Here is a 16324-nt window from a genome sequence, read left to right as displayed (position 1 = left end):
TTTTAAATATATTTCTGTGTTAGGCTTTGGATAAGGATTTTTCTCATTATTTTAAGTTCGTTCATTTCTATTTCGTGTTTTAGTATTTTGCGTTATAGATTGAGTGTCTCTGGAACATAGGGTGCTTCAGGTTTGATTACAGTTGTATAATGTCAGATTTTGCAGTTCCAGGAGGGGTACTTTTTGTTTCATACATTTTTTTAAAGCTGAAAAGCAATGTCAATTTCCTGAAATATCGATTCAATAGATTTCTTTCCGTTATAGTTTGCTGTAATCCATTCACCTAAATACTTAAATTTGTTTACTTTAAAGATCTTGTTATTGCCAATTAGAATTTCATTTGATGCGATTTTGATGTCGGTAATAAATGAGATTTTTAATCCAATTTTCGAGGCTTGTTCTTGTAGTAGTTCAAATTGTGTTTGTGGGTCAGAGATGTCTTGGGAAATTAGTGCCACGTCATCAGCAAATGCAAAGCAGTCTAATTTTATGCCTTTCAGTTTTGGCCCCAGACGGTAGGTTGGTGCACCAGCTTTTCTCCATTCCCGTACAACTTTCTGTAGCGCACAACCGAAGAGGAACGGGGATAGTCCATCGCCTTGTACTCCTGTGTCTATTTGAAATTCAGTGCTCAATTCTCCCAAAACCGTCTTCTTGGATTTGGTTCTCATGAGTGTTTCTTTGATAAAGTTTGTTGTTTTCTGATCAAGTCCAAATTCTGCTAATACTTGAAAAAGTTATTTTTTTATCCATACTATCGTATATTTTTCTGAAGTCAACGAATGTGATGACATAATTCTTGTTTGATGAATTGTGGAAATATTTCATAGAGTTTTTTATTTATTTATAATTTGCACTACGTATGATCGTGGGCTTCTATGGCTGAGTTTTAAATAATTTTTTCAGCTAAGCACCAAATGTGTCACCAGAGATCTTTCACATGCCGACATCGCACGACATGGAGTGTCGAATGGACTTTCTTCTGCCCTTAAAAAATCCGACTACCTCTGCCGGGTTTGAACCCGCTATCTTCGGATGCGGAGGCCAACACTCTACCACTGATCCACAGAGGCAGTCGATTCTTTCCCTAAATCATACATATAAGAATACAAATACTGACTCGGGATTAAAATCCCCGTTCCGACCGGGATTCCAACCCAAGGCCCTCTGAACCGAAAGCCGGTCAGCCAAAGCTCAGGGCAATTATTTACCTAAGTCATCGTAATAAAAAGTATACACAATTTCTCACTTCACATTAGTCCTAAAATATATAGATGAAACAACATATTATATTATATTATATTATATTATATTATATTATATTATATTATATTATATTATATTATATTATATTATATTATATTATATTATATTATATTATATTATATTATATTATATTATATTATATTATTCTTATTAATCTGCTTACCCTCCATGGTTGGTTTTTCCCTTAGAGTCAGCGAGGGATCCCACTTCTACGCCTCAAGGGCAGTGTCCTGGAGTTTCAGACTTTTGGGTCGGAGGATGAAACTGGGGAGAAAGACCAGTACCTCGCTCAGGCGGCCTCACCTGCTATGCTGAATAGGGGCCTTGTGGAGGGATGGGAAGTTTGGAAGGGATAGGCAGGGATGGAAGCGGTTGTGGCCTTAAGTGAGGTACCATCCCGGCATTTGCCTGGAGGAGAAGTGGGAAACTACGCAAAACCCCTTCCAGGATGGCTGAGGTGGGAATCGAAACCACCTCTACTCAGTTGACCTCCCGAGGTTGAGTGGACCCCGTTCCAGCCTTCATACCACTTTTCAAATTTCGTGGCAGAGACGGGAATCGAACTCGGACCTCCAGGAGTGGCAGCTAATCACGCTAACCACTACACCACAGAGGCGGACGGATATTATTATTACTTAATCATTTTACCACCCAGGTTGGTTTCTCCCTCGGATTTAGCGAGGGATCCCACCTCTACCGCCTCAAGAGCAGTGTCCTAGAGCATCAGACATTTGGTCGGGGAGGATACAACTGAGGGGACGGACCAGTAATTCACCAAGGTGGTAGATTGGAAGAAAGCGGCCGTGGTCTGATGGTAGGTACGATCCCAGCATTTGTCTGGAGAAGAAGTGGGAAACCACGGAAAATCACTTGAGGATGGTTGAAGCGGGAATCGAACCCCTCTCTACTCAGGTGACCTCCCGACACTGGGTGGACCCTGTTTTAGTCCTCGTACCACTTTTCAAATTTCGTTGAAGAGCCGAGAATCAAACCCGGGCTCCCGGCGGGCACAGCCAATCACACTCACCATTTTCTTATTTTTTTCTTACGTCCTGCTTACTACTTCTGATGGTTGGGATCAGAACTCCAACGCCTCATCCGTTCTGAGCCACTCAGCCCGGCTTAATAGAAAGGAAGGAACGGCCATACCATGTTGAATACATCGGTTCTCGTCCAATCACCGCAGTTAAACAATATTGGGCATTGTCAGTACTTGGATGGGTGACCGCTTGGGAACACCACGTGCCGTTGACTCAATTCCCTTTTGCTAACAGCCATACCATGTTGAATACGCTGGTTCTTGTCCTATCACCGCAGTTAAGACATAAATGTACAATATTAATAAAACAGGGAATGGTGGGAAGACCTTTGAGTATGCAAAGGAAATTGACGATATTTTACAGAGGAAGCGGAATATTTACCTAAACTGCTGTTATCAACCACAACAACTGCTCATCTTCCGGTAACCGCATCATGTGAAGCAGCCGAAGTAGTTCCTGCAGTGAGGCGGCCCCTGTAACAGTAGAGCATGTTGTATCAGTTGCTAAAAGCACATTACCGTCCGGAAACAGGCGTTCAGGAATATCAGGTGGAAAGAAATATAGAGTAGATTTGTTAGAAAATATTAGGCAGGAGAGTTTCAAATATCTGAAGGGTAGGTTAGATTTTGAGAAAGATAAGTTCGAAATAAAAATTGAATTGAAAGAAAAGAAAAGAAGGCATGATATTGAAAAGAGGATTATCATTCTGATACAGCTGTTAGAGAACATTATGAATGTATCACCATTGCATTGTCTTACATTGGAGGCTTGTAGTGGTGTCTCAACAGCTCACTAGCCACCAACGTCTTGGAAAGGTGTAGCATTCCAACTGATGAGCCCACTGCTACACTGTAGCAAAACGCTGGTAATTCCATGATTGAAAAAGCGTAAAGAGTTTAAATGTTATTAATATAAATGTAGCTTGCACAACTGAACGTAGGAGACGCGTTTGTGGACAATTTAAAATGTATATTTCTGTTACCCATTAAATGTAAAATCTTACTCCACTGTGACTGTTCCTCCATCCCTGGAATCTCTATCCTCAACTCATACGCATTATATCTTCTTTCTGTGCACTGCAATGAGTCCTTCGAATTCATCACTTGCAAGGGGCATTCTGACAGCACGCACACCCTACAGGTTAAGGTCCCAGAAATCTCAGCGTGGTATTCTCGTTTGTTTTCTCCTCACTGTGTCAGTAATTTTCTCTGTAAAATACAAGGTCTCCTTCACGAGCACAGATTCACGTAATTGTAAATACATTTAAAACTACTGGCTCAGTGTTCAATAAAAAAACATTCGCGCACACGAACAGTTTTAACAGAGGAAAAGCTAGATGATATTGGTGCGAATCTTGAACGGCCACCAGATAAATCACTCAAGAAGTTAGCACAGCAAGTAGCGGTTTCGGTTTCTTCATCACACAGAGCTACACGTACCCATTGTTTAAAACCTGCTGATCCAGCCACAAGAGTGAGATATTGTGAGCGATATCTTGCAATATTCGACCCACAGCTTGTGTTCTTTTCGGATGAGGTCTGGTTTCATCTGAATGGTCGTGTGAACAGTCATAACTCTCGCTATTGCTGTGCAGAGAAATCTAATGGTGTTTATGAAGTCCCTCAATATGATAGGAAAATTGATATTGGTTGTGCTGTTAGTGCAAGACGAATAATTGGACCTATACTTTTGGAAACGACAGTAGATGCAGAGAGGTACCAAGATGACATTTTGACGCTGTTCGCCGTTCATCACCAGCTAACGGAAGAGGAAAAATTGCGTGAGTGGTTTCAACAGGATTCAGCCTCAACTCATACTGCATAAGATTCCCTTCTTACAATCTCAGAAATGTTTGCAGACAGAGTGATGACTTCTATTCCCCCTCGTTCTCCAGATCTAATAGTGTGTGATTTTTACTTGTGTCTAATAAATCCTCACACATTGGAAGAACTGAAACAAAACATTACGAATGAAATCAGAAACATTGCAGTGGCAGAACTTACTCGCGTCAGCCAGAATTTGGTTACCGGATACAATGCGTGTATAACCCACGAACGACAACACTTCCAGGATTTTTATTTACGGTAAGATTTCACATAAGATTGTTTATACACTTCCATCAGGGCTACCGCGCACGACGTAAGTTGGGCTGAGGCAGCTGCCGTAGCCCAGAGTACAAACACCGTGCGATCGGTCTGGGTTTATAAGGAAGACCCTGTATTTCCCCATCGTCAGTGTATTGGCATGGGATACATATGTGTGTCTGCTTTATGCTAAGTGTAGTGTATCTGTGTGATGCTTAAAATGGCTAGTTCTGGATTTTGAGGGTCAGAAAAAATATAACGCAGATTTTGGAGGATGGTGACAGTGAAAGAGATTTCGGGTGTCGACAATATGATTGAGGAAATTGAAGCGTCTGAAGTGCGACAAACCATTTTGTCCTAGTGACAGAGCTATGTTGCATATCGACTGAAAACAACAGAGCACATTCGAACCTCCCACAAATAAAACCTGTCACAGATATTTACTCCAAACTATATTTTCATTATTACGAGACATTTTTACAGTGCGTAGAAAGTGATAACTCGTAAGTATGGATTCAACGAGTTGCCCGAAAGGTATATTTCTGCTACAGCAACTATTTTCGGAGTATCTTTGCTAAGATTCGAAAACTGGTTTAATTAATAAAAATATAAAAGTTTATTTTCCTTCAGAAGATCACTTAATCCTCGCAGGAACAAGCTAGAATTTGTAATATCATGGACCACGGGGAAAGGGGGTCAAAAATTGCCCACTACAAAGAAACATAACTGAAGGATTTATTTTATATTTAAATTTGCTATTATGCTATATAATGCACTTTAAAGCGCTTACAGGATGAGATTTAATTTATTAAAAAAGAAATCTTGTCACCCATTTTATATGAAAAACTTCAGAAATAAACAAGATATGCATGCGAACCAAATCGCCATTCTTGATAAACCAACCATTCACAAATTTGCCAACTTTGCGACAAACAATACCGGTAGTTGTACACACATTGAGTCAAGCTATTACTTGAAATAACTGAATACCATTATAAAATTTTGGGTTCCCCTGAGGACCATGGACGGGATGGCGGTTGGGGTTATTTTATGTCCATTACGATTCAGAGAAAAATATTTTTTTTCCATGGCACATCAAGGCATGTTTCTAAACGAATAGTAAAATACACTCATTAATACGCACAAGACAGATATCGCAGATCTGCAGTTACAATATCATGAAAATGCCAAGAATATTAGGAAAAGATGGACACTTCATAACCCTCCTCCTTTGTCCAACTAGTAATAAAAGTGGTTTTCTATAATATTAATAACTAAACACCGATAGGGTTTGTAAGACTCCACTGTGGTGCCCCTATTGGTGGGGAGGTAGAACAATATCCACGGTATCTTCTGTATCTCGTAAGAGGAGACTGAAAGGGGCCCAAGGGACTCTTAACTTGTAAGCGTCTGCTGGACACTTATCTGAGTCCTGACATTGCTTCCACTTATTTGTACAAGTTTCCCCACTTTCATCTGTCCTATCAGATCTCCCTTGGTTAACTTTTGTTCTTTTCCGACCCCGACGGTAGGGAGTCTTTAATTTTCGCGCCCTTCGTGCCCCTTGTCTTTCTTTGGCTCCTATCTTAGCTTTTCAAAATGTCGGACCCCTTCCAAATTCTCCCTCTGATTATTGGTAATAGAGGATGGTTGATCAGTTGTACTTCGTCTTAAAACAGCCACCACCACCACCACCACCACCACCACCACCACCACCACCACCACCAATACCTCCACCACCACCACTCCATTGAGGTATCTATATAAGAGTTTAGAAGTGTAGTATTTCAGGATTCGGGCGAGATGGCCGTATGCTTAGGGGCGCTTGCATCCAGGAGATTGTGGGTTGGGAACTCCACTGTTGGCAACCTTGAAGATGTTTTCCGCGATTTCAAACCAGTCGAATGTTGGCGCTGTAGTTAACTAGTAATAAGCTAGTAAGCTTAGCTAGTAGTACGCTGAACTTATAGTGTAGTAAGCCGTAGTGTTAAGCACTGGAAATATATAAGTTATGTGTGAATTTGTACATGATGATTAGGGCCCGGATGTCAATGCAGTAATAGGTTAGAATGCAAACTTACTGAAGCGAGTAACAAGTATAGTCTACCTGCACGACAGTAATGCTATAACATTTATATAAACATTAGGGGGTCGGCCCATTAGAACCACAAATGTTTATGCAAACCTCATAGCACTATTGTCGTGCAGGTAGACTATACTTGTTACTCGCTTCAGTAAGTTAATTCTAACCTATTACTACATAAACATCCAGGCCCTAATGATGATGCTGGATTTAGAATGTTGAACTAATAGCATTTCTTGTAATATTTTCTTTCCGTGGAATTGCTTGTTGTACTCTTGTTGTAGCTGCTGTTTTTAGTTCTTCTTGTTGTTGTTGTTGTTGGATAATTATGCTTTAAATTTATAATCATTGCCGTCCGGATATGTCCAAATTGCGATGTATTTGTTAATAATAAATACATTGTTATGTTATAAGTAAAAGTTTTAAGTAGTAATCAGGCTGTAATTAGTACTATTCTAACCTATGTACTTCCCTCACACGAAACTTAAATGGAAAAAACGCCTCAGTATTAGGAAATGAACTTCCGTCAGTTTTATCAGTGTCTTCTTCCAACTTTGCAGAACGGTGTTCTGTTAAAGATAATAACAATAGAATTATGACATCACAGTCGTAGCAAAGTAGGGGTACTTTTAAAAATATTTCCCGTCGTATCAAATGTCGACGATGAAAAGAAGAAGAACAAAAATGAAGTTAGCGGTAAACTTCTAACGTTTAAATGTCATGAATCCTTAATAAATCTGTCACAGATTGTTCCACCGTTCTCTACCGTGTTCAGAGACAAACAATTCCCTATAGGCAGCAGAATTTTAGTGCAAACTTGAGAAAGCTGGAGAGAGTCAACAGAGGTGCAGTACTTTCACACTTGAAGACTTGTCTCTTCCCCTTAAAGGGTATTTCATAATGGAATATTGGAAGAGGGAAGCGGTAAACTTTAAGACTTAACTTCTAGTAACTAATTTGAACAGAAATTGAAAATGGTCAAGTTTCAATTCAGTTTTCATTCCAAGAGATGTACATTTAGAATATTATTTGGAGTTCTCATTACTTCATATAACTACACTCCAACCATTTCCATAGCCTTTAACTCTTCCGCAAGTGAACTGCTATATATGAATCGGTTATTTTTAAAACCAGTAAGTCTCTCATTTCATCAGCATAACTTTATCTACAGCCCTCGTATGATGTGTTGCAAGATGTTGCTGATTTGAAAAAATAAATTCTTGACTTGGATGCTAGAAGTTATTGGAAAAGAAACTGGATATTTTACTCTCCTGTGATGCTCTGTCAATACGGCCCGGATATTGGAGAGAATGTTTTCTTCGCCACCACTAATTATTTGAAAGCTGATAATGGCTTGAAATAAGCTGAAAAAATTTTAACTTACCACGAGTAAAACAAGTATTGATTTAGTTGACTTTAAACAACTAAGTATTTTGTAACTGATAACTGTGAGTACGAATCACAGTAAAATTCGTAACGATTGCTAATATACCTGAAAATTTTTCAGGACACTCGGTTCCCTCACTCCACAATATTAAAGAAGAAAGTAGATATAAAGAATCTAGATGCATTAAAAAGTGTCATGACAGTATCAAAAGAACGGCCACTAGTTCTAGGAGATATAAAGAATTTGCTTGTCGTACTAATTATTTCATTTAAGAGTTATGGGAAAATTGCTTGCAGAACAAATTATGTTTGCAAGATTTTCCGGTATTTCGAAATTATATTTAGAAGCACCTTGGAATTTCGATAAAATCTAACTGCAAAATTTGGTTCCAATAGAATAATAAATATATTTTTATTGGTGACGTATAATAGGTTGTGTGTTTGTGGTAGGTAGGCTAGTGATATTTGCATTTTACTCTGCAGCTGAAGAACACTATTGTTCTTATGATTAATATCGTACTTCTATCCTTATAGAGTAAATGTACATAATATTTTAGCTTTTAACTCGTGCCCATAGATCACTGTTTGCGGCCATATTTGTATTGCCGTTACCTTCTTACGTATTGTGTTTTGTTTATGCATTGCGTATAATTTTCACTTCGTATGGAACTATTTCATAATGACTTTTCCTCATCCTCTTTTACTTTTATGCTCCGGATTTCTTTTGTATCTTATTTTTATTTGTTTACCTTTGCTTTCATTCCGCATTATACGTTGTCCGTATGAGTTATTTAGCTTAATTATCCTTGATTTTTTATAGAACAGTACATATCTTTTATATATGCATTATCTTGTAATTTACGTGGTTAAATGTAAGAGAGGGCCAATTCCCTAAATTCGCTACTGCTAAAGACAAATAAATAAATAAATAAATAAATAAATAAATAAATAAATAAATAAATAAATAAATAAATAATAAACAAAATTGAGAATTTCTGGTTGCAACTCGAACGAGCACTCGCCAAGATACCTCAGCATCACGTTAAAATTCTCCTTGGGGACTTCAATGCACAAATCGGCAGGGAACGAGAATTCAGAAGCATCATTGGGTGCTTTTCAGCACACAAGAAGACTAATGCCAATGGACATCGCCTAATCAACATATGTAGAATGGCTAACCTCCAAATAATGTCCACACACTTTAAGAAACCTCCGTGGAAAATGACCACTTGGAAATCACCAATCAAATACATAGGTGAATACCAGATTGATCACGTAGCCATCACAAGAAAGTACTCTCCTGAAATCATGAAGGTGCGAGTTCGCAAGGGTTACGTAGAGTCCGACCACCATCTTTCACAAATCAAAGTCCGCTTCAGACCTAACCAAAAAAGTTAGCAGAAACCTAAAATACCACGCATTGATCCAGAATACTTAAAAGATCACGCACAGGAATTCATGGAATCAATGCAGACTAACACAGAAACATGGGACACCCTTCTTGCAACCATTCAAGACTCAGCGAAGAAACTTGGCCAACCTCCACGACAACGTAAACACAGGTGGTGGACTGCCGATTGCGATAGAGTTCTGGAATCCCGCATGCAAGCCTGGAAGAATTGGCTTAGACACCAAACACCAGAAAATTGGAGTAACTTCATAGAAATACAGAAGCGAACAGCCAAAACTATTAGACGAGTTAAACGTACCTACCACCTCAATAGATTGTCGGAAATCGATTACGATTTCAAAAGAAACAACACTCGAAATTTCTATAGAACTTGAGAGAAGAACTGAATAACTACAAACCCCCTAGTATTTGTTTTCGTCGCATCGATGGAACACTCGAGCCGAATACAAAAGCCAACTGTGACATCTTAAAGCAGTACTTTGAGGCGTTACATAACTGTGAACCTCCTGCCGAAAAACTGCAATTCAGCATATCCGCCCCAAACCATGACTCACTTCCACCAACACATGACGAGATACAGAATATTGTATTAAATCTGAAAAACAACAAAACACCAGGGGAAGATGGTGTAACTGCTGAGATGCTCAGGATCGGAGGTGAGGTCATTATTGACCGATTACAAGCCATCATTGCGGATATATGGGAGAGCGAAATCATACCTGTAGAGTGGACAGCTGCTTTGATTCATCCTCTACACAAAAGGGGTGACAAGACAGATCCTAACAATTACCGAGGTATCTCTCTCCTCTCAATTGCTTACAAAGTATTCTCTCGTGCTCTCCGTACCAGATTAGAACAACAGATAGAATGGAAGATTGGAGAATACCAGGCGGGCTTCAGACCTCACCGATCGTGTGCAGAACAGATCTGGAACCTCAAGGTGATTCTCCAACATCGCCAATCAATTCGAACAGTGGTCACCTTTGTTGACTTTAAAAAAGCTTACGACTCGATTGACCGTGCCACCCTATTAGATGTACTTCATGAATATGGTGTTGACAACAAAACAACGAAGTTAATCCAAAAGACTTTAACTAACACAACTTCTAAAGTGAAATTCATGGGCGAAATCTCTGAATCATTTGAGACAAGAACAGGCGTGAGGCAGGGTGATGGATTATCTCCACTGCTGTTCAATCTTGTACTAGATAAATTCGTTAGAACATGGGAGAAAGAAGTACACGGGATAAATATGGGAACGAGAGATAAGCGAATCAATATTAAGTATCTTGCCTTTGCTGACGACCTAGCAATAATCATCCGCACTCCCGAGGAAGCCAGAACCGCTCTTGAGAATCTGCATGAGATTGCTATTAAGACTGGCCTCCGAATATCATATGAGAAAACACAATACATGGACTCCAAGAACACCAGTGTGGAATCACTTGGGACCAAATATGGCAATATCACACGAGTTAAACATTTCAAGTACTTAGGTGAAATTATCGGAAGCACTGGTAACGACAGGATAGCCAACAAAACCCGTGCCGAAAAATTACGTAAAGCCTACACAGTCACCTGGAATATCTACAATAAGAAATCCCTTTCCATCCAAGCCAAGCTGCGTCACTACCATACAGTAGTTCTTCCTGAAGCACTCTACGCGATTGAAACATCAACACTGACCATCAATATCAATGGCATCGAGAAAATGGAACGTCAAATACTTAGGAAAATATTTGGACCAAAGTTCCAAGATGGAATATGGATGCGAAAAAACTCGGAAGAACTCTACTCGCTGACCGAAAATTCACTTCAATCGCCCGGAAAAGACGTATGCAATTCTACGGACATCTAGCACGAATGGACGACTCGCAACTGACAAAGAAAATCTTCCTCATTATCAGCGGAACCCGACAAAATAAAGTACGGTGGCTTGCTGACACCCAAAAAGATCTCGCAGAAGTCGGCGTTGACCCACTGACAACTACACGGGCTACATTTAGACACAAAATTAACTTGCACAGCTTTGCAGCCGGACGATGTACAAGAAACTTGAAACATGGACATGGACTCAAGAAAGACGACAGAATCGCAGTGCGAGGATGAAGAATTTTTGGGAGGATAAGAGAAACAAGAAGAAGAAGAATGCTAACTAATGGTTCTACGTGCTCCTTAGAGGGCCTAACGCATATATAAATAAATAAATAAATAAATAAATAAATAAATAAATAAATAAATAAGTAAATAAATAAATAAATAAATAAATAAATAAATAAATAAATAAATAAACAATTTATTAATCAATTAAACTATTGTATTTCACAGTAACACCCTAACGCTAACTCGTATTTTAACTCAATAAATATTCATGAAACATCAGGAATACGGAGGAAATCAATAAGATAACGAGGGGAAAACTTCCACCATTATGAGATAAAGCTACTGTAAATCTATTTTTAGCTTTCAAAGAACAAGAATACTGTTTGTAGAACGTTAAGAAATATGGTAATACTATTAGATGTGGGAGAATTTTTCTGCTACGCATTGTATAATCATAAGCCACAAAGGATTAAGCAAACAACATTATCGGCATTTATACTATATTTTATTGGCCAATTTCATTACGATCCGTGCAGCTAAAGATTGAATTCATCGGAGAGAGCTTTCGGAGGGATGGGAAAAGAGACACGTTTTTACAAAATAAATTGAAATTAATATTTTACATCGTTCACCTTTCAATTTGCATACATGCATGTTAATTATGTCATATCACTGGGATAAACTTACGGAAGCGTACCATATTGGCCATCTGGTGTTTGATAACGTTCGTCAGATAGCAATTGACTTTTTTAAAGCCTTGAAAAATTAATTTATTTAATTAAGTCCTTCCTGAAACATGACTCCTGCGAATCGTAGCGTGTGATGAGAGAACTTGGAAGCGATATATGACTGGTTGCAATACGAATAACTGCATATATCGGAGACCAGTATAATTGAGACTGTCATAACCGACGCTCCTTCACATACCTCGAAAAGGCAAAATTCAGTTGTCTATTTTTGGGAGACAAATATTCGCACCAAACACACCACAAAAACGTATGTTGGTTACTGTTTATATAAAACCAATTTCTTCGTCCATTTGAGCTAGAAACTATTATTTTGTTCATAGCATTTTCATTTCATTTTACTGTAAGCTTCCTTCTCCTCACCTACATCTCAAAGGCTTATAAGGACTTACATTATACATTTCTTGACTGGTTCAGGTCCTCAAAGAGTACAATAGCACACTCCAATGATGACCCTTAGTGAGCCGTTTCCTCAATGCTAAGTTCATCATCTATGTAGTCAAAACCCTTTCTTTCGATCTGAAAACTTATTTCCAGTTTTTCGTATTATTTCCTTTTCAGCGCACTGATTTAATATATGTTATTCTTTCTATTTCCTTCAATTGTGAATTGTTGTAAGATACCTGAAATTTACTTTTCGTTGTTGTATTTTAATGTAGCATTTTTCTAGACCACTGACAAGAAAGGTTAACGACTACTACATACAACGGAAAATTCCACATTCGTTTTGGGTTTCTCGAGTCAGAACCCCCTAAGAACCACACGCGTAACTCTACAATAAATATGAATACCTTGAGTTAAGAGTATCCAATTTCATAGGAAGAAAATATGTATCTATTACACCCTATAAAATATATATCTAGTACACCCTATTCCACTTGATATGGGAATCGGAAATGCCATTTAAATTTTATACAAATAAATGTTTTGCGTACTACAAACTATTTTATCCCTACACAATCCAAGCAACTCATTCGAAAATTGTGAACATGCAACAATCTAAACGGAATAAAATATATCGTATGAGTCGTGTAGTTTCAAAAACCCCTATCTCCAAGAAAATAAATTTTTCAGGAAGGGCAAAAAACTGCCATGACTGCATTTTACACTCCTTTTTAACATTTTCTTTACTTTTGCTTTAATTAGCTCATATTGAACAAAATACACAAAATTTATGCAATTTCATCTCTACGTTTTTGTACTAGGGCAATATTTATCTAGAACATAGGGGGTTTTGAAAGTCACATGTGGACATGGCGGGGTTTGAAAGTAAACATGCATATTGCAAACATACCCTTACTGTCTAATGCTCAAAGAAACTTTGTTTACTTCTTTTACTAACATCTATGTAGCACACTGAGATGGAAAACGAATTGAAAACATGAAATACAGTATAAAATGTTTAAATGTTTAAATGTTCATTGAGATGGAATGGTTTTGTCTCTGAAGAATAAAAACATAATCATATTATTGCAATCTAATACAACAAGGATACGGAATCATCTCTTGGTTCACAGTATTCTTCTTCCTCTTGCTCTTCTGTCATACTGCAACGATGTTCAGCCTGTCGTGTTTCCAGCGAAACATAAAACTGGAGATCTGCGAGCTCCCTCCATCTAGCCCCATAATGTTTCTCAACCAATCTGCATACATCCTTCACTTTTGCATTGTTTAATGGAACATTGCCTTTTTCGATTAACTGTGGAACCAGTCCAGAAAAGGTTTTGCCTCTCTTTAACACACTCTTTGGCTGGCCAAATGTGCAACGGTAAGCAACTTCCCCTTGTACCAATATATTGCTTTTCTTCCTTTTTAGACAAATTCTTTTCGCAGGACTGAACTGAAAATGCCACGAGCCGACAGGTTTCAAAACATGTCGAACAGCAGTCCTCCAGTCAAATATTGGTACTTCACAACCAAGCTGGAGAAGCTTCCCATGTCCACTGAAAATATTGTTGTATACCTCTGGCTTAAGGATAACTTCTCTTTTTCGAACAACTTTCTCTATACGTGCAAACACCCTGTCGGGTGGTAAAAACGAATGACCAACCACAGGAAAGTAAATTTCAACTTCTTTCATATTCACTGGTGCATATAGAAGCCACTTACTAACCATACCCACAAGAATACTGTTTTTATTTTGTCCACCGCATCCGTCTGCAAATAGGCGTACAGTTTTTTTTTTTTTTTGTGACAGATCAATGCTGTTGAGAGCATGAAACAAACAACTTGCAATTTCATTTGCACCTCTACGAAAGTCAGCTTCATTCCATGAATAGATCATCACATTTTCGTGCGTCAGTGACGTCTTAGAGCTTCCAAACACTATAGGGAAGTTGTACACATTTATTTGCCTGCTGAAGTAAGCACTTTGGTCATTTAGCTTGGGCAATAGCATGTTCTTCTGACAATCAAAGGAAACAGACTGAATAGACTCATCTTCTTCTCTTAAATATTCGTAGAATGCACTGTATTTTAACTTGTGGACTCGTTTCTTGGTCTGCAGGGCAACTTTTGTATGTTCTGATGTGCAATTTTTTAGTTCCTCGTCTAGTTGTGAGAAAGTTGAGCAATCATTAGTCTACGGACTTCCGAAACCAATATTATAGTTACGATTCAAGATCTTCCTGAAGAAGGCGTGCTTTGCCTGCAATTCAGGTTCAACAGTGGTATTTTATTGTCTCAACATTTCTTTGATATTTAGTTCACATGGCAGGTACATACGTGCCGCTGACTTGGTACGGCAGTAGTGCGGCTCTTTAGCACGAAACGATTCAATAAATTTACAGATGGGCTCACGTTTTGGTTTACTGGCATAGCTTATTCTGTCTCCCCCTCTTCTCTCCACAGGCATTCCCCCAGATTCAAAATGACGTGCAAACACCCTGTCGGGTGGTAAAAACGAATGACCAACCACAGGAAAGTAAATTTCAACTTCTTTCATATTCACTGGTGCATATAGAAGCCACTTACTAACCATACCCACAAAAATACTGTTTTTATTTTGTCCACCGCATCCGTCTGCAAATAGGCGTACAGTTTTTTACCCCTTGAATTCTGTCCTTCTTCAATAGGAGAGCTCCCATAAATGCTTCTCGGCAAACTGGTGCCATCGTTCCATCCCGTTTCCGAATAGTGTACTTGAATGTGTGAGCTTTTCCGGACCTGATACTGTTACCCGGCCTGCATCTCGCCACTGGTATGCAAGAAACATGCTTGATAATGAAACTATCCTGCTGCAGTTTTGATGCTGTAGAGTAGAATACCGAATGAAACTTCTTCACATCCAACAAAGAAACATCTCCGCACTGGTAGGCCTTGGATTTATGGCCGCACATTGGTGTGACAGGAGTTCCAGCCGACGAGTACCTGTGTAATAAACACCCTTTTCACTTACGAGAATGTGTATGTTTACTAAAATATCATAGGTATTTATGAATGGCCTGCATCGAAAATGAAAGGGAAGTTCGCTTCTCAACGTGACCATAGAATGTAATATCAGAAGCTGCACAAAGCCACAATGGTACGGGCTTTCAGGAATCGAACGTGCACGGGCCGAGATTCGAACTGCGGCCATTTTTGTGACAGGAGAACGACCGATCCGGCACAACACCGCGCGCCGACTTCATGCAGCAATACATGTTTTCTAAAGCTTATTCTAAAAGTGCAGTTTCTGATACAGTTCTACAATTATGCTCACAAGAGAGGAACGTAATAACATAATGTTACTACAAGAAAACATACCTTGATATTTTTGCTTCCTTGCATTTCCACTGCTGTTCGTTACGTAATTTCTTCCTACCCTTGCCAGGGCTACACTTCTCAATACATTTATGAGGTGAATCCATTAGTAACAGACAATACACGACACTGTGTCAACACAAATGCTTCCTCTCACTGTCGCGCCAAGAGCTCCTCACCCGCCTAACACATGGTTACGTATTGCCTTCCTATTGGCCGGCGGAGATGGCGGAATACGAAAATAACCCCGTAGTTTGACATTGAATTTCGAACTGTTAGAGCGGATTTTGATGCGTACTAATAGTATACAGCGGTGGACATGCCCACAGCAAAATCAAATCAATCTTTATCTCCATTTTCGTGAAAATAGGAGATAGGGGTTTTTGAAACTACACGATTCGTATCTGTGTTTGCTACAGGTTGTTATTGTACATCACAAGAAAGTTTTGCCACTACCTCGGGTC

The 16324-nt window shown here is 38.9% G+C and overlaps 1 pseudogene; it reads left to right on the top strand.

Annotated features, from left to right (window-relative positions):
• Positions 1 to 2401: 2401 nt before the first annotated feature.
• LOC136884591 (5S ribosomal RNA) lies at positions 2402 to 2520 on the top strand (annotated as a pseudogene).
• The last annotated feature ends 13804 nt before the right edge of the window (positions 2521 to 16324 follow it).

This window comes from Anabrus simplex, chromosome 12 (assembly GCF_040414725.1).
Source record: "Anabrus simplex isolate iqAnaSimp1 chromosome 12, ASM4041472v1, whole genome shotgun sequence".
Lineage (NCBI taxonomy): Eukaryota > Metazoa > Arthropoda > Insecta > Orthoptera > Tettigoniidae > Anabrus > Anabrus simplex.
This window is presented reverse-complemented; position numbering and strand designations above follow the sequence as displayed.